The sequence below is a fragment of the Accipiter gentilis genome, chromosome W (genome assembly GCF_929443795.1).
Source record: "Accipiter gentilis chromosome W, bAccGen1.1, whole genome shotgun sequence".
Taxonomy (NCBI): Eukaryota; Metazoa; Chordata; class Aves; order Accipitriformes; family Accipitridae; genus Astur; species Astur gentilis.
In genome coordinates this window covers 31,820,956-31,844,920 of record NC_064918.1, presented here as the reverse complement: position 1 = coordinate 31,844,920, position 23,965 = coordinate 31,820,956, and the positions used below count along the sequence as shown (strand labels likewise).

The 23,965-nt window shown below is 48.2% G+C and overlaps 1 protein-coding gene across 4 annotated transcripts in view; it reads right to left on the bottom strand.

Annotated features, from left to right (window-relative positions):
* LOC126035499 (polycomb group RING finger protein 3-like) overlaps nucleotides 1–23,965 on the bottom strand; it is a 135,945-nt gene that overhangs the window by 70,946 nt on the left and 41,034 nt on the right. The window contains exon 3 of one of the 4 annotated variants that reach the window (XM_049794153.1): nucleotides 1,645–1,770. The exons of the other annotated variants lie outside the window; for them this stretch is intronic. The gene's annotated coding sequence lies outside the window, so the exon portion shown is untranslated. The remainder of the gene's footprint in view (nucleotides 1–1,644; nucleotides 1,771–23,965) is intronic. 4 annotated transcript variants of the gene reach the window in all.

The window sequence follows — 23,965 nt, the reverse complement described above, 5'->3', positions numbered from 1 at the left end:
ACGAAGAGCAGAATATACCCCCATAATCCAGAAGGAAATAGTTAGTGACCTACTACGCCGTCTGGACACTCACAAATCTATGGGACCAGAAGGGATCCATCCGAGAGTACTGAGGGAGCTAGTGGAGGAGCTTGCCAAGCCACTATCCATCATTTATCAGCAAATTTGGCCAACAGGGGAGGTCCCAGATGACTGGAGGCTTGCCAATGTGATGCCCATTTACAAGAAGGGTCAGAGGGAGGATCCAGGGAACTACAGGCCTGTCAGCTTGACCTCGGTACTGGGGAAGATTATGGAACAGTTCATCTTGAGTGTGCTCACATGGCAAGTCCAGGACAAGCAGGGGATCAGGCCCAGCCAGAATGGGTTCATGAAAGGCAGGTCCTGCTTGACCAACCTGATCTCCTTCTATGACCAGGTGACCTGCTTAGTGGATGAGGGAAAGGCTGTGAATGTTATCTACCTCGACTTCAGCAAGGCCTTTGACACTGTCTCTCATGGCATACTCCTTGAGAAGCTAGTGTCTCATGCCTTGGACAAGTGTACTCTTCACTGGGTGAAAAACTGGCTGGCTGGACGAGCCCAGAGGGTTGTGGTGAATGGAATTAGATCCAGTTGGCGGCCAGTCACAAGTGGTGTTCCCCAGGGCTCAGTTTTGGGGCCAGTTCTGTTTAATATCTTTATCAATGATCTGGATGAGGGGATCAAATGAACCCTCAGTAAGTTTGCAGATGACACCAAGTTGGGAGGGACGGTCGATCTGCTTGAGGGAAGGAAGGCTCTACAGAGGGATCTGGACGGGCTGAGGCCAGTTGTATGAGGTTCAACAAGGTTAAGTTCCGGGTCCTGCACTTGGGTCACAGCAACCCCATGCAGTGCTACAGGCTTGGGGAAGAGTAGCTGGAAAGCTGCCTGGCAGAAAAAGACCTGGGGGTGCTGGTCAACAGCTGGCTGAATATGAGCAAGCAGTGTGCCCAGGTGGCCAAGAAGGCCAACGGCATCCTGGCCTGCATCAGAAATAGTATGGCCAGCAGGACTAGGGAAGTGATTGTTCCCCTGTACTCAGCACTGGTGAGGCTGCACCTTGAGTACTGTGTTCAGTTTTGGGCTCCTCACTACAAGAAAGACATTGAGTTGCTGGACCGTGTCCAGGGAAGGTCAACAAAGCTGGTGAGGGGCCTGGAGCACAAGCCTTATGAGGAGCAGCTGAGGGAGCTGGGGTTGTTTAGTCTGGAGAAAAGGAGGCTGAGGGGAGACCTTATAGCTCTCTACAACTACCTGAAAGAAGGTTGTAGTGAGGTGGGTGCTGGTCTCTTCTATCAAGTAACTAGTGATAGGACGAGAGGAAATGGCCTCAAGTTGCGGCAAGGGAGGTTTAGGTTGGATAATAGGAAAAATTTCTTTACTGAAAGGGTTGTCAGACATTGGAACAGGCTGCCCAGGGAAGTAGTTGAGTCGCCATTCCTGGAGGTATTCAAAAAGTGTGTAGACAAGGCACTTCAGGACATGGTTTAGTGGGCATGATTGATGGTTGGACTCGATGATCTTGAAGGTCTTTTCCAACCTAAATGATTCTATGATTCTAAAGGCATACCAAAAATAACCCCCAAAACTTTAGTGTTAAGCAATCTTAATTTCACTTACACAATTATGAATGCACTTCCAGACTTGTGTTGATGTTTGCTGAAAGTTATTTCTATGTGTCGTGGTTTAAGCCCAGCTGGTAACAAAGCACCACGAAGCTGCTCGCTCACTCCTCTGCCCCTGGCCCTGGTGGGATGAGGAGGAGAAAATATAAAGAAAAGCTTGTGGGTTGAGATAAGGACTGGGAGGGATCACTCACCACTTATGGTCACGGGCAAAAGACAGACTCAACTTGGGGAAGAAACAAAATCAATTTAATTTACTACAAGTCAAAACAAAACAAGGATATTAGGAAGTAAAACCAAATCTTAAAACAGCTTTCCCCCTTCCCGGCTCAACTCCATTCCTGGTTCTCTCTACCTCCTCCCCCCAGCGGCACAGGGGAACAGGGGGTGGAGGTTGGTGTCAGCTCGCCACACATTGCCTCTGCCACTCCTTCCTCCTCAGGGGGAGGACTCCTCACATTCGTCCCCTGCTCCACCGTGGGGTCCCACCCACAGGAGACAGTCCTTCACAAACTTCTCCAACGTGAGTCCTTTCCGTGGGCTGCAGTCCTTCACAAAGTTCTCTGGCATGGGTCCTTTCCGCGGGCTGATCTTCAGTCACAGGCTGCTCCAGCATGGGCTTTCCCATGGAGTCATGGCCATCTTTGAGGGCATCCAACTGCTCCAGCATGGGGTCCTCCACGGGCTGCAGGTGGGCATCTGCTCCACTGTTCACCTCCATGGGCTGCAGGGGAACAGCCTGCTGTCTTACTACGGGCTGCAGGGGCATCACCTCCTCCAGCGCACCTCCTCCCCCTCCTTCTTCACTGACCTTGGTATCTGCATAGGTGTTTCTCTCACATTCCAATCTCCTCTCCCACTGTAGGTTCCCCTTCTTAAATATGTTATCCCAGAGGCACTACCACCATCGCTGATTGGGTCAGCCTTGGCCAAGAGGCTCCAACTTGGAGCTGGGGAAGCTTCTAGCAGCTTCTCACAAGAGCCACCCCTGCAGCCCCTCCCCCTCTACCAAAAACCCTGCCACACAAACCAAAAACACTATGTTACCAATAGTGAATTCAACATTTATTGAAGTCTAAGATTTTACATTTGTCTAAATAGTTTATAAATTCCATGTGAAATATTATTAGGTTTGTGATTATCAGTCAAGTAAACAAAATAGTTAATCCTTCTTCTACTGATGGGTTTCTATAAAAGCATCAAGACAGATTTATGTTCAGACAGTTTCAATAGTCTTTAAAAAGTTTCAGCATCTGTCTTTAGTGCCTAGCTAACAGTCTCAAAGGCCTAAATTAACCCAGCATTCACATCTATCACAAAGAGTGGAATAAAACCAAAGTTCAAGCACTTCAGAGATCTGCTTGGAAGAATCCCATGGGATATGGCCCTGGAGAGAAGATTGGTCCAGGAGAGCTGGTTTATATTCAAGGATCATATTCTCCAAACTCAAGAAAGGTCCATTCCAACACGTAGAAAAGAAAGAAAAGGTGGCAGGAGGCCTGCATGGATGAGCAAGGAGCTCCTGACTGAACTCAGACATAAAAAGGAAGTGTACAAGAGGCAGAAGCAGGGCCAGGGTACTCAGGATGAGTATAGAGATTGTAGGGTGCAAGAAGACTTTGTTACAGTAACCCAGGATAGTTTGCCTTCCCCATCCAAGTATGTAGAGGCCCAAGTACATCTTATTGTCACAGTAACATGGGATAGTTTGCTTCCCCCCTCATCTGCACATATCCTTGCACGGGTGCCAACGTGAAGGCCAGCTGTGAATCTCAGAATTTGGACAACAGCACCTGCATTACATCAGCGAGTTTGCTAATGAGCACATTGCATATGTATCATATGTTAATCAGTGCAAGTTTTATTAATCCCCCCTGTGGTGCTTTCCCTTGAGCTTCAGTCCTGAGTAGGATTCCACTGAGTCAGGTCCCCATTTGATTAGTGTCAATGTGCCGGGGCTCCTACCATGGTAACACTACGCTTTCATTAAAGATAAAGCTTTCACTTGCTGAGTGTTGTGCCTTGTCCCTGAGGGATCCGCATCTGCTTTTCGCTCATAACACGGTGCAGTTGGCAGGATCCATCAGGTATGATGCCACTTTGGTCAAAAGCGGGAGAGGCAGGGAAGCTTGAGCTATCCCTGCGGTGCATACCATGATGGCACCTGACAGAGCAATGGGGTTCAGTTGCATGAATGGTGGCAGGCTGGTCAGCTCTGGCAGACTGGCTGGAGTTGCAAAAAGCAGCTGAAGTAACACCACAGCAAGTTGAGGCGATGTTAACTCAGCTGCACCTGGGCCACTGGCCAGGGGTGGAGAGGAAAGCGGTGGGTGAAGCATCGTGGATGTTCCTCATTCTGCTCCGTGCCCTGGATGAAATCTTACATCTACGTAGGATGCTCTCAGTTAAGGAGCAAGAATGTCAGGATTTGGTGGATGCATGAAGTATAGTCGGAATGGACACAGCAGTTAACACATGCTTGTGTTAGCAGCCAGAGTAGCAAACAGAAAGGGAGCGAAGGTCAGAAAAGGGCCAGTCTCTGTGTCACAGGTACAGGCTGTATAGCAACAGCCGCTTGGGATCCAGAGTCCTGGGATAAAAATATTTGGAGTTCCTCCTCATCGGAAGGGTGGTCTGAAGGTAATTCTATGCGATGTACTAACAATTGCCAGATGTGGCCCGTCTGTGAAATGCGCATTGAAGGTGGAAGGATGCAGCCCGAAGTGTGGCGGACATTTAAAACAGCAGAATTACAAGACCTTGTTAACACTTTCAAACAGACTCCTGGGGAGGGACTATTGGAATGGTTCATATGGGTATGGGATAATGCAGGGAATACTGTGCTCCTCCTTCGCAATGAGCTATGGCAAATGGGAGTTTGCAGATACGGCATGCATTGCAGGAGATTCAGGGAATACAGGACAACAGTGGTCAAGACATTGAGGCTCCTTCTTTGTATCGATGGTTGCTGGCTGTGGCTGATACAGTATGTCTGTCTACTGGAGAGCTAGCGGCCACTGTTCAACCATGGCAAACAATACCCAAGGGTGTAAATGCTCTATGGCAGTTGAGGATGGCTCACATGGTAGTGTTGGGATGTGCCAAGGCTCCTGATGATGTCCAAGTCACAAAATTGATTAAGACAATATTCCTTAGGTTGGCCCCCACAAAATTAGAAGTGCCATTAATGGCAATTGTAATGGCCACCAATGAACGGGTGGGAGAACTGGTGGGGGCACTGATGCAGTTGGATTCTGTACTGAGTACAAGAGCAGTGTGAGCAGCAAAAGGGAAGAGAACGATAGGGGAACCTGGCCAGGCTGGACAGGAGAAGGGAAAAGTGATGCGGAATACAATATGGGCTGAACTTATATGGGCGGGGGGCGCCCTGGGAAGAAATTAATGGATTACCAACTCCAGAGTCATATAAACGTTGGTTACAATTGTCAGCAGGGCAGTGTAGCGCACCACCGATCATAAAGGGCAAGGGGGGGCTGCGAGAAATGCCGCGATGTCACCCACTCCTGCAGTGCCCAGTGCCCCAGTTGAATGGTCCCTGCTGCCAGCATGGGATTGGCTTATAGGCAGGCACTCCACAGTGGGAGCGGTGACAATGAGTGAGGGGGACCAACACCCCTTTCTTCTGATTACAGTTCAGTGGCCACAGGGAGGAACACAGCATGTACTGGCCTTGTTGGACACAAGGGCAGAAGTAACTATTTTGCATTCACCTTTTCAGGACTTGCAGGGATGGACAGTCCTGGTACAAGGACTGGGAGGGATGGAGACTGCGGCTTGAGTTGTAACAGTAAAATTGACATTAGGTAAAGCACCCCTATTTAAAGCTACAGTGCTTGCGGCTCCAATTGGTGAATATATATTGGGAATGGATGTGCTGTGTGGCTGTCAGGTCGATACACAGTACAGACTTTTCGCATTCGGGCACCCCTGATATATTTGGGTGTTTTGAGTTGCAGAGATGATTTTTGCGGGGTCATCCAAAGTGGGACCTGGTGAACTTGCCGACCCCGATTCAACCCGTGTCATTGCATCAATACCGCATTCTGGGGAGTGAAGAAGAAATTCAAAAGAGTATCGCTGCTTTACAGCAAGCTGGCATTGTGCAAACAGCATTGAGCCCGTTTAATAGTCCCATCTGGCCAGTGAAGAAGACAGATGGAACATGGCGTATGACAGTCGATTACCATGCTCTGAACTGGGTTACCCTAGAACTCACAGCAATAGTGCCAGATATAGTAACATTGGTAGAGCGCATAACCACTGCTGCTCAGCTGTGGCACATGGTAATCGATCTGGCAAACACATTCTTTTCTATTGATATTCACCCTGACAGTCAGAATCAATTTGCTTTTACTTGGCAGGCATGGCAATATAAATTTACCATGTTGCCACAGGGGTACAAGCATTCTCCAACTGTTTTCCATTTGTTAGTGCAGGCAGATTTAGAGTGAATTGCCCTTCTTCATGGAGTCTAATGCTATCATTATATCAACAACATAATGGTGTCAGTGAGAGAAGGGGAGTTAAGGGAATCTTAGTAGATATAGTAGATATGTATGTAGATTGGAACTGTTTAATAATTATCTAGCTTGTATTGAAGTTAAAGGAATTTCAATAGAAGTAGACATAGCCCAAGGGGATGAGAAATGATGTTTAACATTTACATTGTTGAAACTAACTGAAGCAAGAGATAGTCCCTGATAAGAAGCAGAAGTCTACCCCAAGACCGGCCTTGTGGTTTGGATAAATGCCAAGGAGCGACTGAGTCTGCGCAGGGACAGAAGGTTAAGAGTTCACCGCGAAGAAGACATACAGCCTTCATCTTCACGACCCCTGACGACCACCACAAGCAGGCACTGCACAGGCGCAGTTGGGAGGAACTTAGGGAAATGACTTCTTGGAACTAATTTTAATATGAAGTGGGGATAGGTCATGCATATGTATAGGTGTATTGTGAAACTCTATGTATATGTAACACTTGATTGTATAAATTTAAAGCGAGCTGCCAAGTCAGGTGCACACGACTTTGGTGGGACTATCCCCTGTGCTGCCCAGCACTGAATGAACATACCTACTTTACAATCTCACTGATTGTGGAGTCTGTTTCCGCACGTCATCAGGACCAGATGAAAAGGTAGTTCAAGAAGTGCTGGATATTACATTGGCAGCACTACAGGAGCAAGGATGGGTGGTGAAGCCAAAGAAAATCCAAGGGCCCACAGGAACTGTTGTGTACCTTGGTGTACTCTGGGTAGGTGCCAAAAGGTGAATTCCTCTGAAAGTGCAACATATCATACAAGCATTTCCCACATCAGCAGCTAAGGCACAGTTACAGAGTTTTTTAGGTTTCTTAGGGTTCTGGTGGGCCTTTATCCCACATCTGGCATTCTTAATGAGACCCTTGCAGGAACTGGTATGAAAAGCAGCACCATGGCAGTGGCGCCCTCGTCACCAACAAGCTTTTGATCTATGTAAGGAAGCTGTGGTGGAGCATGTGCATTTGGTTTCACCTGAGAAAGAGCGACCTTTTGATTAGAGGTTACTACTGTTGGAGATTTTGCATCTTGGGGCCTGTGGCAACAGGTGGCACCGCAACACGAAGAGCCTATTGGGTTCTGGTCACGGACATTGTGAGGAGCAGAAGGCGGTTATACACCCCTGGAAAAACAGATTCTAGCAGTAGTTTGGGCACTGCAAGACACTGACCATATTACGGGGCCCTCACCTGTGACTGTTTGAATGCCCATTCCCTTGGCCGGCTGGGTTACAGATGAATCAGATTGAGTTCATACAGGGGTGGCACAAGCTGCCACCCATTTTAAATGGAAACACTGTCTGCAACAATGCCTGCATATGGGCAGGCCAACCATTTCAATCCCACATGCGCTTTTGTTAGAGGCTATCACCTTTCAACACGAGCCATCTCTATAAGACAATCTGCCTGCAATTGGGCCACCAGCTGCCCCATCCTCCGTGGTGGAAGCACCACCAGTTGACAATGTTCCAACAGAACACCAACATGCAGTTTGGTTTACTGAGGAGTCAGAAAGCTACACCCCTATAGGACCTCGTCAGTGGCGCACAATAGTGTATGCCACATATAAGGACAAAGTTGCATATGCATGGGGGGGAGAATTCTAGTCAATGGGCTGAATTGCATGCAGCAACTCTTGGAATAGAAGAGACCACTGGAGAAGTTTTCTTATATGCTGATAGCTGGGTGGCCTATTGTGAGACACTGAAAGAGTTAATGTCTCAAACATTGTGGTGGGGCAAGTTCTGCTTAAAGACAAACTGCATAACAACAAACCCTGCACAGCAAGGAACCACAGGTGAAAAGCAGCCACTTGAGCACCCATCAGCACAGACATCAGCAACAGGAAGGGAGGGCATGCCAGAGGGTGCTGCAGCTCCCTGTTCTGATAAGCTGTTCTGATACAAAGATCAAACAATGGTCAAGTCTGCAGGGAAGAAGTTACTCCCAAAATGACCACCAAGCCCAAAGGCCGGAAGGTTACATGTAATTAGCCTAATGAGTGCCCACCTAAAGGAGGGGCAAGGATGATAAAAGGACACAAACTGAAGCCCCAGGTGCGCAAGCCCACTGGAAATGGACCCCTCAGACTGACTGAACCAACGCTGGACCCAGGACCAGTGAAATCTTTCTCTCTTCCTTTTTCTCTCTCTGTCTTCTTCTCTCTTTCCTTTTCCTTTTCCATAACCCCTACACCTCATCCCTTTAAGACATAAAACTGTTGACCAAGTCTGGGACTAAGAGTAGATCCAGCTGCCCCGTGGCCCTTCTCTGAGGAGGAGTCTGGAAAGCAAGGGGGTCTGCTCTGAACCTCGTGACTCAACGGGAGGAATCTCCTTATTCCCTGAATTGATGTATATGGTTACCATGGGTTACACAGTTTACTGAGGTAGTCTCATGCCAATAACTGTTGGGAGAAACCATGCCACCTACTGTTTTACCTCCCAACTTCAGTTTGCTTCTGTCATGAATAAAATCTTTAACTGATCGTTTGGTGTTGTTTCACCTTAATTTAGCCTGAGGGAATTCCAAATTCAACATGACTCCCTAGTCTGTCCAGTCTGGGTCGTGACACCTATAAAGGTCTACAAACTTGGATAACATCCTGGGAAGCAGCTAACTGGCAAATAGCAGGTCATCCCTTGTGGGGGTGTTGTGTGAGTCAGCACAGGCAGGACACAGGAACAACCACAAAACCACAGATGAAATGCAAAGAGTAAATTTATTTTCATTACCTCGCCAACCAGGGGCTCCCCAAAGCAGCACCTGGGCAGAGGCACAAAAGCGGGAATGCAGGCACTGCAGAGCCCAGTCCTTGCTAGAGGATCACTGAACCTGATGTTTTTGCCTGTTTATCAAGGATTCACGCAGACATAGTTTACCACTGTGCTTTCATCTTTCCCACAGCAGGGCAGGAATCTCAAGCATGTTCAATAGCGTGCCTCTAAGTCTATCACAGGCCTGTGTTATCTAAACACAGATGTTCTACTTGTCCAACACACAAGGCTAAACAACAATTAGCATGATATATATGTTTTTCTACACTTTGGCTGCAAAGTCACTTGAGTGTGTTTACAATCTTCCTCACCAATCTTCCATTATTTTCCCACAGGTGCTGACCTATGGCAGCAGGTACTTGAGCTTGCGAGACACTTTCCCTTGTGTCACGACCCAGACTGGACAGACCAGGGAGTCATGTTTAATTCGAAAGTCCCTCGGGCTAAATTAAGGTGAAACGACACCAACCGATCAGTTAAAGATTTTATTCATGACAGAAGAAAACTGAACTGGGAAGGCGTGGTAGTAGGTGGCAGGGTTTCTCACAACAGGAATTGGCAAAAGACTACTTCTATAAACTGTGTAACCCAGGGTAACCATATACATCAATTCAGGGAATAAGGAGATCCCTCCCATTGAGTCACGAGGTTCAGAGCAGACCCCCTTGCTTTCCAGACTCCTCCTCAGAGAAGGGCCTAGGGGTGGCTGGATCCACTCTTAGTCTCAGACTTGGTCAACGGTTTATGTCTTGAAACGGATGAGGTGTAGGGATTGTGGAAAAGGAAAGGGAAAGAGAGAAGAAGACAGAGAGAGAAAAAGGAAGAGAGAAAGATTTCACCGGTTCCGGGTCCAGCATTGGTTCAGTCAGCCGAGGGGTCCAGTTCCAGTGGACTTGCGCATCTGGGGCTTCAATTTGTGTCCTTTTATCATCCTTGCCCCTCCTTTGGGCAGGCACCCAAACTCCTCAGGCTAATGAGCAGTCTGTGAGCCTTTGGGCTTGGGGGTCCTTTGTGGAGTGACTTCTCCTTCCCTGCAGAAGTGGCCATTGTTTGATCTTTGTATCAGACCAGGGAGCTGGGCACCCTCCAGCACACCCTCCCCCTCCTGTTGCTGATGTCTGAGCTGATGGGCTTTTCACCTTGGTTCCTTGCTGTGCAGGGTTTGTCTTTAAGCAGAACTTGACCCACCACAATGTTTGAGACATTAACTCTTTCAGTCTCTCACACCACCCCGTGGCTCAAACATTACCTATATTATCTTTGTGGATTCTCCATAGTCTTCTCCCAGTTTGGTGATTTAGATATAAAGAAAGGAGACAGCAAGAAAAGGAGAGAGAGAGAGAGAACATGTACAAAACTTCAAACAGTACAAAACAGTATAAACTTTGAACAGTGTAACAGTGTAACAATTGCAAAGCCAACCATTAAGAACAAAAATCCACATAACGACATGAGTCCAATGCTAACAAGCCATTTTCCCCACCCCATGAGTCCCAAGGATGTTAGGAGAGAGGTCAGCAACAATCCTCTGTTAAGCCAGTCTCTAGGTTGCATCGCTTGGAAAAGTTCTCCAGTCTTGTCTGTAACTTCTCTCATCTTCTTTTGCGCTTCTTCTGAGGAGGTAGTTGAGTTGTGTATGGTGAGACAGCTCCGTCGGTGATATTTAACATCCCATATAACCCATGTTCTTTTAACAACAACATCACAAGATTCAAGGTTTCCTCCTCAGGGAAGAAGATAAATCTTTGAATAGTAGCCATGAAAGGTCCCCCAGAAGCGTTGTTCCAGGAACAATTTGGTTTTCACAAGATTGGTGATATTTAGATGAATGAGGCTGAATTGAATTCCTTTGTACAAACACCTCGATTGGTGTCATTCCAGAGGTGCATGAAACCTTGAATCAAATTCCAAGCTAAATCTGGAAAATCTTTTCCCTGTCCTCCAGTGGAAAGGATCAGGGTAAGGGAAAAGGCTTCCCAAAGCATCTTTCCCTATAATAACAGACAAAAATTACAAATAACAATAAACTGATAACACAAATAGCAATTAATATAGTTAGGACTAACACAGGTCCCTTGCCATCTTTCTCCACTTCTCTTTGGTTCTACAAAATGCAAATATAAAACATACATAGATTAAAATGAGGGTATTATCCATCGCATGTGGATTCGGTGGTCTTTTCCATGTGCATCAGCAGCTACCCATGAATAGGTGTTCAGTGGAGTTTTAAGGGTTAAAGGCACCTCTCCCACTGTTGGGAGGTCCAACAGAATGGGTTATCCTGGGTAGTATAAGGGTTTTACTGGGTCTTTTGTTTCCCTTTCCCCTGGGAGTAGGGAGGGGGGTTGGGGGCAAAATGCAGTGAGTTTGGGACATCCATTTACTCCCCAGCGACTCTTCACATTCACTATGGCATTGGGGATCTGTGCAGGCCATCCAGAATTGTGGGGCCATGTCCCTGGGTTCCCGGGATGGGTGAGAAAGGTCTTTAAAATTTGAGGGAAATAGGGCCCCTTTTATTTTGTCCCAGCCTTTCACCAGACCTTCCAGGTTGGGAGTGGGCAACCCATCCATCACCTCCCTGAGGATTCCCTTTGAGATACCCTCTGTCCACAGCGTGTATCTTTTATTGTCAGGAGGCCGTGTCGGTCTGCCTGAAGGAGAGGATCGAGAATTGTGTGTAGACCTGGTTTTTGTTTCTCCATTCCCTTCCACCCTCCTAAGGTCTGCTTTGGATTTTGTCTCTCCCTGAGTGGTGAATCCCATCCATCTCCCATAATTAATCAATTCCTGCGCTACTTCTCCCCATGTCATCTCTGGGGGGCCTCCCCTTCTTCGGGGTCGGGGTGCTCTCAAGCGATCTTGTAATTGCACCGCATACAATTTCAAGGCATCAGGCAGTCCCCTTATAAGAGGATGCAACCGTTCAGGGTCTGTCGCATATTGCATGGGGGAGGGCTGTTGCGGAACCAGGAATCGATCATGCATCAGCTGGAGACACGCAGCCTTTTGTGCAGTCTCCAAAATGTGACCCACCTTAGGCATTTTAATTGAAAAGGGGTCTCCCCTCTCCATAGGGTCCAATCCACCTGCCCAATATGCTACTCTTTGGGTCAGGGACCATGGCTCTCTATTGTCATTCGTAGTTAGGAAAAACCCCAGACCCCAATATCCCCTTGCCTCATCCTCACTTAGGAGGATATGGTCACCCCCAGTAAGGGATACTCTCCACACAAACTCAGTTTCTGTTTCTCAGGGTCCCCGGGAATATTCTTGCTGAATTTTGGCCAAATCAGTGGGGGAATAGGGGACGATGTGGGTGGTAACTTGTTGGGCTCCTCCTTGACCACCATCCACAGTCTCAGTCTTAATCAAAGGCCGCATTGTGGCTTTCCCTGTCCTAGGAGAAAATATTTCCCATATACGTTCTAGATCTTCAAAAGGGTATGATTTTGATTCCTTTTCCCCATCAAAGTCTGCACCCACATTTTCTACAGTGATCTGGGAGCGGGTTTCATCTAACTGCTCTCTTAATACTCTTTCCCACCCCAGAGCCTCAGTCAAAGCAGTATGTAGTCTCTGGTTAGTCACTCGCTCAGTGGTGAGTTGGTCTGAGAGACTCCTTATCTCATTTTCCAATTGCTCCTGCAAATCTTTCACCAAGTCTTGAAGGGATTTAATCATCTTCCCTTCTGCTTGTCAGGCCATGCATTTGTCCTGTTGTGCTGCCACCAAAGTAGCTCCTAAAACTCCACAAACCAACACCTTCCTTTTTCCTTGCTTCAACCTTCGTTCTTTAGCCAAAATGAGAATTCTGTCTGCTACAGCTTGCGGATCATGCCAATTATTACGGGCCCAAGTCATACCAAGAGGAGAGGGTCGAGCATTGTAGCCCTCTAATCCTGTCAGGAGAGGGGTGCAGTCTACAGTCTGACCTCCCAGGGAGGCCATAATGAACACACAGGTACAGGGATCAGATGCTTTTAGTAGTCATCTGAGGACTATCTCTACAGTGGGATCTCCCAGGGAGACCGCAATAAAATCAAATTCTTAAGTCCTCTGAGGACTATTTCCCCTTGTGTATGACTCCTCTCAGAGAGAGGCCACAGTAAGGACCTGGTTCCAATGATCGCTTTAGCAACACTGAGGGAATCCTGCCGACTACGCCAGAAAAGTCACGACCCAGGCTGGACAGACCAGGGAGTCATGTTTAATTCGAAAGTCCCTCGGGCTAAATTAAGGTGAAACGACACCAACCGATCAGTTAAAGATTTTATTCATGACAGAAGAAAACTGAACTGGGAAGGCGTGGTAGTAGGTGGCAGGGTTTCTCACAACAGGAATTGGCAAAAGACTACTTCTATAAACTGTGTAACCCAGGGTAACCATATACATCAATTCAGGGAATAAGGAGATCCCTCCCATTGAGTCACGAGGTTCAGAGCAGACCCCCTTGCTTTCCAGACTCCTCCTCAGAGAAGGGCCTAGGGGTGGCTGGATCCACTCTTAGTCTCAGACTTGGTCAACGGTTTATGTCTTGAAACGGATGAGGTGTAGGGATTGTGGAAAAGGAAAGGGAAAGAGAGAAGAAGACAGAGAGAAAAAGGAAGAGAGAAAGATTTCACCGGTTCCGGGTCCAGCACTGGTTCAGTCAGTCTGAGTGGTTCAGTCAGCCGAGGGGTCCAGTTCCGGTGGACTTGCGCATCTGGGGCTTCAATTTGTGTCCTTTTATCATCCTTGCCCCTCCTTTGGGCAGGCACCCAAACTCCTCAGGCTAATGAGCAGTCTGTGAGCCTTTGGGCTTGGGGGTCCTTTGTGGAGTGACTTCTCCTTCCCTGCAGAAGTGGCCATTGTTTGATCTTTGTATCAGACCAGGGAGCTGGGCACCCTCCAGCACACCCTCCCCCTCCTGTTGCTGATGTCTGAGCTGATGGGCTTTTCACCTTGGTTCCTTGCTGTGCAGGGTTTGTCTTTAAGCAGAACTTGACCCACCACAATGTTTGAGACATTAACTCTTTCAGTCTCTCACACCTTGTCTATCCGACATGTAGACGCACACATGAAGAATAATACACTGGAAGCTCAGTTAAATGCAGCAGCTGATACCATGGTGAGTACTCATATAAGCGTACAGGTGGCTGTTTTACATAAGGCCGCAGGCCATCGCGGTGCCTGTGCTACATGGCTTCATGGCTTAAGCAAAGGTATAGACATTCCTTTGATGGCCTATCATGCTGCATGATCTAATTGTGCCATTTGTACTCAGCTTGCTCTGGTTGTGTTATCACACAGATGATGATGTGGATCAGCCCCATGTCAAGATTGGCAAATTGACTACATTGGTCCTCTCCCGCCTTTCAGAACATATTTTTGTCTCTTGACTGCAGTAGACACATATAGGGGAATACTGGTAGCTTTTCCTAGTACAAGGGCAGCTGCAGCTGCCCAATTATGTACGCATTATGGCATACCAGTGAGTATCCAGAGTGATCAAGGAACCCATTTTACTGCACAGTGAGTCCAAGATTGGGCCAATGATGTGGGTTATGATGGTTATATCACCTACCATATACCCCAACAGCAAATGGTCTGATAGAGCATATGAATGGCCTCTTAAAAGACCAAATACGAAAATTGACAGCTACCCACACACTGAAGGGGTGGGGGGAGGTGCTGCAGCAGACAGTGTTCTACCTGAATAATTGTCATGTTGGGAGAACAACACTCTATGAGCATTTGTGAGATGCACCTGATCACGCCATAACTATTTGTATACAGCAAGACCTGATGGGACAACTGCGGATGGATGGCACATCACTTCAGCTGCTCACGGGGCAAGCAGTAAATCTTGTCCCCGCTGCTACTGCTATCCCATAGGTAACAGGTGGGAACCTACATAGCACACCAAATACCATACTTGCACTGATATCACCGATCACGGACCTGCAGTAGAGTCCAACTTTATGGCAACTGGAAGAGCTACTGTTAGCAGCCCTCCATTGCTACAGTTGTGGTGATCATGAAATATCTTGGGCAGTAGGACAACATTTATTAAGCGTTTCTGCTTGTTACCCAAAACAGGTCAAGTTATCCTTATTGAACCACAATCTGCGGGTGTACCACTCGTCAGTGCCTGGAACACAGCAGTCCCTGTAGCTATCCTCGGGGATGGGCAAGGGTTAGTGCTATTCTCTCTCATAAAGGAGAAAATGTGTTGTGAGTGTCTACCAGCAGGTTAACTTGGTGAGCACTATGAATAGCGGAGTTTTGCTCCCTGTTCTGTTGGGAAGCACCATTGCAGATCAATGGGTACCATGCAGCGAAGACACTACAAACGTATGGGTATTGTTAGCACACACGGCTTTAAGTGCATCAACCTTCCGTTTACCTCACACTGTAGCTGTGGAGGATCTGATGGAGACATGTTTTTTAGGAATCAGTACACCACTGAATGTTTTGCAGAATTATACTCTATTGAAAAGTTTCCAAATACATGCAACTTGCTAACCTATATGATATGGGTACTGTCATTTCCCAGTTAGATTATAGCACCTATGCTTTTCACATTGCTAAGGTTATCCCTGCAGAAGCTTGTGTAATTTTTGTTAACGCCGCTAAATCCCGAGTAATTTAAACAATGCTGCCGCAAAGGTGTTCTCCAAAGCTGCACGGCCATGGATTATCTATTACTTTGACATGGCCACCACTGTAGCGAGCTTGATGGTATGTGCTGTTTCAACATTAGCAAAGACAGTGATATTATTGAAAAGAACTTAAAAAATTTCAGTGGCTGGCTCCTCAGGGTATTCGTCAAACGCAGGGAGATCAGTGGTTGTGGTCATGGCTGGGATCCCTCCGAAGCTGGGCTGCACATCTAGTGCAGGGTGGTTTCCTTTAATTCTGGGATGTGTTGCACTGTACTTTGGTATTACGTGTGGAATTAAGTTGTGGTTTTTAGGACTCCATCAAACTCAGCAAGAGCTACACTATGCAGACTCAGAAGATACCTCATAACTCATCATGGAGGAGGTGCAGGGAAGAGTGTAGGGCACAAGAAGACTTTGTTACGGTAACCCAGGATAGTTCGCCTCCCCCATCTGAGTATGTAAAGTCCCAAGCACATCTTATCTTGTTACAGTAACCTGGGATAGTTTGCTTCCCCCCAATCTGCACATACCCTTGCACAGGTGCCAATGTGAAGGCCAGCTGTGGATCTTGGAATTCAGACAACAGCACCTGCATTACATCAGTGAGTTTGCTAATGAGCAAAACAGGTGCATTGGGTTTGTGTGGCAAGGTTTTGGTAGTGGGGGGCTACAGGGGTGGCTTCTATGAGAAGCTGCTAGAAGCTTCCCCTAGGTCCGATAGACCCAATGCCAGCTGGCTCCAAGATGGACCTGCTGCTGGTCAAGGCCAAGCCTATCAGCAATGGTGGTAGCATCTCTGTGATAACATATTTAAGAAGGGGAAAAAGTTACTGCACAACAGAAATGGCAGCCAGAGAGAGGAGTGAGAACATGTGAGAGAAACAACTCTGCAGACACCAAGGTCAGTAAAGGAGGGGGAGGAGGTGCTCCAGGCATTGGAGCAGAGATTCCCCTGCAGCCCATGGTGAAGACCATGGTGAGGCAAGCTGTCCCCCTGCAGCCCATGGAGGTCCATGGTGGAGCAGATATCCACCTGCAGCCTGTGGAGGACCCCATGCCAGAGCAGGTGGATGCCTGAAGGAGGCTGTGATCCCATGGGAAGTCCATGCTGGAGCAGGCTCCTGGCAGGACCTGTGGGCTCATGGAGAGAGGAGCCCATGCTGGAGCAGGTTTTCTGGCAGGACTTGTGACCCCATGGGGGACCCACACTGGAGCAGTGTGCTCCTGAAGGACTGCACCCTGTGTAAAGGACCTGTGCTGGAGCATTTTGTGAAGAACTGCAGCCCATGGGAAGGACTCGTGTTGGAGAAGTTCACGGAGGACTGTCTCCCATGGGAGTGACCCTATGCTGGAGCAGGGGAAGAGTGTGAGGAGTTCTGTCCCTGAGGAGGAAGGAGCGGCAGAGACATGTGATGAAGTGACCGCAACCCCCATTCCCTGTCCCCCTGCGCTGCTCGGTGGGAGGAGGTAGAGAATTAAGGAGTGAAGTTCTGCCTGGGAAGAAGGGAGGGGTGGGGGGAAGGTGTTTTAAGGTTTAGGGGGATTTTTTTCTCATCCTACTCTGATTTGATTGGCAATAAACTAAATTAGTTTTCCCCAAGTTGAGTCTGTTGCCTGTGACAGTAATTGGTGAATCAATGTCCTTATCTTGACTCATGAGCCTTTCATTATATTTTCTCTCTCCTGTCCAGTTGAGGGGGGGACTGATAGAGCAGCTTTGGTAAGCACCTGGCATCCAGCCAGGGTCAACCCACCACAACAGGACATTGCATATGTATGATATGTTAATCAGCATAAGTTTTATTATCCACCTCTGTGGTGCTTTCCCTTAAGCTTCATTCCTGAGCAGGGTTCCACTGCATTGGGTCCCTATTTGGTTAGTGTCGGTGTCCCGGGGCTCCCACCATTGTAACACTATGCTTTCATTAAAGCAAAAGCTTTCACTTGCTGTGTGTTGTACCTCATCCCTGAGGGATCCACACCTGCTTTTCACTTATAACAGAGATGCTGTCTGATCTTGCAAGGATGGGGTTAGAAAAGCCAAGGCTGAGTTGGAGCTGAATCTGGCAAGGGGTGTGAAGGGCAACAAGAAAGGATTCTACAAGTACATAAACAGCAAAAGGAAGAGTAGGGAAAACATGGGCCAGCTGTTGAATGGAGCAGGGGAGCTGGTGGCAAGGGACATGGAAAAGGCCAAGGTACTCAGTGTGTTCTTTGCCTACTGACAAGACTGGCTTTCAGGAACCCCAAGCCCCTGAGACCAGGAGGAAAGTGTGGAGTAAGGAAGACTTACCCTCAGCAGCTCCGGTTTAGGGAGCACTTAAATGAACTGGACATATATAAATCCATGGGGCTTGATGGGTGTAGGGATTGGCGCTCGGAAGATCTCACGATGTACGGAAAGAGAAGGGTTAAAGGAGGCGGGATGACCGACAGACAGTATATAAGGGCGTGACGCAGTTGAATAAACGCCATTTGCAGCATCCTCATATTGGTGTCAGTGCTCTGTGGCCCAGGGTATGGTGGACCCTGTGCCGAGTCCCACGGGGTGATCAGACGAATGTCTACAAGTGGTGACCCTGACGTGATTGGACATCGGCGGATTACGCGGGGCGTAATCGAAGGCCTGGCCAGGCATGGAAGCAGTCCTGAAGGTGTTGGACTCATGCTCTAGAGAGGTAAAAATCCCTATGGGACAAAAAGAAGCGAAAGCTTGCCTAGAGCGGCTCCTGAAAGAGGAAGCGATAGAGCGCCCGGGGGACATATTGTCTCCTGAGTGCTGGCCGAAATGCACCGCGGCTTTAGCGGAACGGGCTATGGCGACGCAGCGTGGTCCGGAGTTAAAGACGTGGGGGCGGATTAGGGCGATTTTCAGGAAAGTGCGGGAGGAGGGCTTAACATGGAAGGAAGCAAAGAGATTGATGCACGCGCAGGCGGATCGGGGCGTGCAGGCGGATGGGGAGGCGCGGACAGAAGGGCTGACGGAGGTAGCGGAGCAGACGCCTCTGGTGCTCCCAGTGCAGCCGTCGGCACCGGCCGAACCACCGGGATACCCTTGGGAGGAGTTGGAACGGGAGCGTGAACGGGCGAGAGAGGGGGAGCGGGAGAAAGAGCGACAGTTAATTCAGGAGGCAGAGGAACCCGTGGCTGAGCAAAGGAGACGGGAGAAGGAGAGGCAGAGACTAGAGGAGGCGGAGAGGGCTGTGATGAAGGGATCAGAAAAGGAGCAGGTAGAGGAGGGAGCGGTTCCCCTGTATGATCCGGAGGATTGGGTGCCGGGACGTGTTTTGCGAACCGCGCCACAAGCGCACCCTAAGATGGCGCCGACATCCGCTTTCTCCCCGGATGTCTCTCCGGAAGTTGGGAGAGGCGGAGCACGGCCAAAGGAAGGAGGAAGGAAAGTCAGGACACTCCCACTTCCGCGCGTAGCGGAAGAGGAAGAGAGTGGGCCGGACTCAATCGAGGGGTCGGCTCAACGGTTAGAGGAGGCGTGGCAACTGGAGGGCGGAAACCGCTGTCGTCCGCCACATGCAGCGATAAAACAAAAGGCTATTTCCGGCTGTAAGGCGCAGTCGGCAGCAGCCAGTGAAAAGGCAACGCCTATGCCTTTAACACCTGCGCCCGACCCAGCTACAGATCCGCTGCAGATGCTGCAGCGAGTAGTAGAGGAGTTGCAGGAGCAGGTGAAGCAACAGCGGGAGCTGCTACAAGCAGCTGGGGAACAGAAAGGAGTCCCCAATTCACCGAAGGTCACGTTGCTGGACTGGAAAATTGTAGCAAAGGAGTGTATTATGGACGGCATACGTTTTGAAGGACCCCCTTTAGTTTGCCCAGTCCAAGCTGGTCCAGGTGGTGTAGGGGTGGAGTGGTCTCCGTTAGATAGCAAGCTTTTGCAACAAGTGAAGAAGGCTGTGGATGATTACGGCTTAGGACATCCCATGACAGGCTCTCTTTTAGATGTGGTTTTTTCAGGTTCACTGACTCCCTGGGATTCGCGACAGTTTTGCAGTATGATTTTGACTCCCACCTTTTTCTTGATTTAGAAAGAAGCTTGGACAAACAGATTACAAGCAGCACTAGTTGAGGCCCAACAAGAAAGACCCAGAAACAGGAAAGTGGGAAGGTGGGTGGCGCTTGGTGACACAGGGAAGAGGGTATGCTGCAGTACAATCATCAGAGCACCCAGACTCACGCGTGCGCTGGGTGCCGGCACGGTGGTTGAAACCAGACCTCAGTCAATAACGATTTGTTGTGAGTTATTTTGCAGGATGCCGTTCAAAAGATTGTCTAAGTACCTGCACTGTGGTCGCTGCGACCCTTGGGTGCTTATCAAGTATGACCGCTGTGGACAACAACTCTGGAGACGCACCAACCGAGCATCAAAATGGTGTGACCGATGTTTTGAACACCGCAGATCCACTTTACAGCAACCGCTGTGTGTACCCCATAAGCAGGGGACTATGATATGCTTTTAGACAAAGCCAATCAATTACAGGAGGCAGGTGACAGTGGCTTGACAATCTCCTCTCGTCGACCTGGCAATGGCTCCTGTCTTTGATTGACTAGAAAACGTTGACCCTACTTGGAATCCTTTTGGTGGTGGTGGTTATTATGGTTTGTTGTGGGATACCAGCACTGACTGTTTGCGTGCGGAAACTCTTTATACAGAGTGCGGGTACCCACCAGTACACACGAATTACCATGAGTTGGTGGAATCACTATAGCTGTAACGCCAGTTTGTACCGTCGGTCATCCGCCATAGTGAGGGGGGACTTGTAGGGATTGGCGCTCGGAAGATCTTGCGATGTACGGAAAGAGAAGGGTTAAAGGAGGCGGGATGACCGACAGACAGTATATAAGGGCGTGACGCAGTTGAATAAACGCCATTTGCAGCATCCTCATATTGGTGTCAGTGCTCTGTGGCCCAGGGTATGGTGGACCCTGTGCCGAGTCCCACGGGGTGATCAGACGAATGTCTACAATGGGTTGCACCTACAAGTGCTGAGGGAGCTGACTGATGTCATGGTGAGGCCACTCTCAATTATCTTTGAATGGTCATGGTGATTGGGAGAGGTTCCTGAACACTGGAAGAAAGTAAATGTCACTCCTATCTTCAAAAAGGGCAAGAAGGAAGATCTGGGGAACTACAAGCCAGCCAGCCTCACCTCAGTCCCTGTGAAGGTGATGGAGAAAACCTGCCTGGAAACTGTTTCCAGACACATGAAGGCCAAGAAGGTGATCAGGAGCAGTCAGAATGGCTTTACAAAGGAGAAATCATGCTTAACCAACCTGTAGCCTTCTACAATGAGGCGACTAGCTTGGATGAGGGGGGGAGCAGTGGATGTTGTTTACCTTGACTTTAGTAAGGCTTCCAACACTCTCACATAATATCATCTGTACTTTGTCAGCTTGTCTATGATAAGTGGACAGTGAGGTGGACTGAAAACTGGCTGAATGGCCAGGGTTGTGAATGGCAAGGGTTGTGAGCAGTGGCACAAAGTTCAGTTGGAGGCAAGTCAGAAGTGGTATATGCCAGGGGTCAATACTGGAGTTTAACATCTTCATTAATGACCTAGATGCTGGGACACCCTCAGTAAGTTCACAGACCATACAAAACTGGTAGGAGTGGCTGATATGCCAGAGGGTTGTGCTACCATTCAGAGGGACCTTGACAGGCTGGAAAATTGGGCAGAGAGGAACCTCATGAAGTTCAGCAAGGGGAAATGTCAAGTCCTGCCCCTGGGGAAGAATAACCCCAGGCACCAGTACACACTGGGGGTCAACTGGCTAGAAAGTAGCTCTGTAGAGAAAGACCCTGAGGTTCTGGTGGACAACAAGTTGACCATGAGCCAACAATGCGCTCTTGCGGGAAAGGTCGTCAATGGTATCCTGAGCTGCATTAGGAACAGTGTTGACAGGAGGTGAGAGACTGAAAGAGTTAATTTCTCAAACATTTTGTCCGGGCAAGTTCTGCATAACAATGAACCCTACATAACAAGGATTAGTAACAGGATGCAGAGGGGGTGCCAGAGGGTGCACAATTCGGTGTTCTGATATGCTGAGCAGGGCAGCTCACCATATATGGCCAAAGGTGAAAAGACGGTCATGCCTGCAAGGAGGGAAAAGTTACTCCCCAAACAACCCCCAAACCAACCAACCCATTTCCTGAAGGTTCTGAAAGCACAAACTACGGGTGACACCTAATTAGCCTAAATTCGAGTACCTGCCTGAAGGAGGGGCAAGGAGATTATAAAAGGACATGAATTGAAGCCCCACTGTGCCCTCCAGAACTGGACCTCTAGAGTGGCTGGATCAACACTGGACCCAGGACCAGTGAAATTTTTCTCTTTTCTTTTTCTCTTTCTTTCTCTCTGTCTCCTTTTTTTTTTTTTTTTTTTTTTTTTTTTTTTTCCCCCACAATCCCTACACTTCATCCCTTTAGACATAAAACCGTTGACCAAGTCTGGGACTAGGAGTGGATCTAGCCGTCCCTTAGGCTCCTCTCTGAGAAGGAGTCTAGAAAGCAAGGGGTCCACTCTGAACCTTGTGACTCAACTGGAGGGCTCTCCTTATTTTCTTCCCTGAAGTGATCCCCAAATAAGCAAGGCTTGTAGTATATGTTTGTGTAAAGGGAACTAGTCCTTAAGCCTCATTGTTTCTAAGACTATTCATATCAGACATATAACTAATGATTAGAGATTGTTTGATTAATAGAATGCAGGTGCTTATAAAACAATATGCATAAGCTGCTTATTTGTCCCTTGTGTAGCTCTCACCATGGCTGGCTTAAAACCCAGTCAAGCTGAATCAACAGAAAAAGGATCGTACATCTTAGACCTAAGACATAAGAATAGATAAGAGTAAGTGATTAACTTTAGAGTAAGATGAATTAATAGAACAACCTGAGTGATTCTCAGAAATTCAAAGGTGATCTTTGATGTGTAAGAAGATAAGTGACTGTGGTGACTGGAGACCTTCTGCCTATGACCACTAACTTCAGAAGAACCAGGACAAGACAATAAGAATCAGTTGAGATAGGAAAATGTATTGGACTTTTGAAACCACTGGAGAAGAGGGAACTGAGAGTTCATGGAAGAATACCTAGAACTTCTTTTGACAAATCATCAATTGCATGTTGTTTTGTAAAATCTTATATGTATAGAAGGCATTTTTGAGTTATCTTTTGCCACTCACTGCGGTGGTGGCCCAACTTTGAGTTGTTAATAAAGCAAACCTAGCGAAACCCACGTTTGAAAAGTCTTTAACAGTTTGGTGACGTATGGTTAGCATGTTACGTGGTTTACTGACGTAGTTTCACGCCAATTCTTGTTGTAAGCGAAGAAAAGTTGAGTTTTGCAAGTTAAAGGATCCCTGGTGTCATTTCACTTTAATCCTGACCTGGGAATCAGCAAACCTGAGTCATCGTCCTGAGAAATTGGGACGTGATGGGAGGTTGAGGGAGGTGATCCTTCCTCTCTATTCAGCACTGGTGAGGGCACATCTGGAGTACTGTATCCAGTTCTGGGCTCCTCAGTACGAGAAAGATATGGACTTACTGAAGCAAGTCCAGTACGGGGCTACTAAGCTGATTAAGGGACTGGAGCATCTTTTATATGAGGACAGGCCAAGAGAGCAGGGACTCTTCAGCCTGGAGAAGAGAAGGCTCAAAGGGGATCTTACCAATATGTGTTAATACCTTATGGGAGAGAATGAAGATGAGGGAGCCAGACTCTTCTCAGTAGTACCCAGTGATAAGACAAGAAGCAATTGGCACAAATTTAAATATATGAAATTCTGACTGAACAGAAGAAAAGACTTTTTTTTTTTTTTTACTCTGAGGGTAGTTGTATTGGTTTTGTGTGGCAAGGTTTTGGTAGCAGAGGGGGTTACAGGGGTGGCTTCTGTAAGAAGCTGCTGGAAGCTTCCCCTGTGTTCGAGAGAGAGCCCATACCAGCTGGCTCCAAGATGGACATGCCACCAGCCAAGGCCAAGCCAATCAGTGATAGTGGTAGTGCCTCTGGGATAACATATTTAAGAAGGGAAAAATTGCGGGACACACAGAAATGGCAGCCACAGAGAGGAGTGAGAACATGTAAGAAAGAGAAACAACCCTGCAGACACCAAGGTCAGTGAAGAAGGAGAGGGAGGAGATGCTCCAGGCGCCGGAGCGAAGATTCCCCTGCAGCCTGTGGTGAAGACCATGGTGAGGCAGGTTGTCCCCCTGCAGCCCATGGAGGTCCACGGTGGAGCAGATATCCACTTGCAGCCTGTGGAGGACCCCATGCTGGAGCAGGTGGGTTCCCGAAGGAGGCTGTGACCCCATGGGAAGCCCACGCT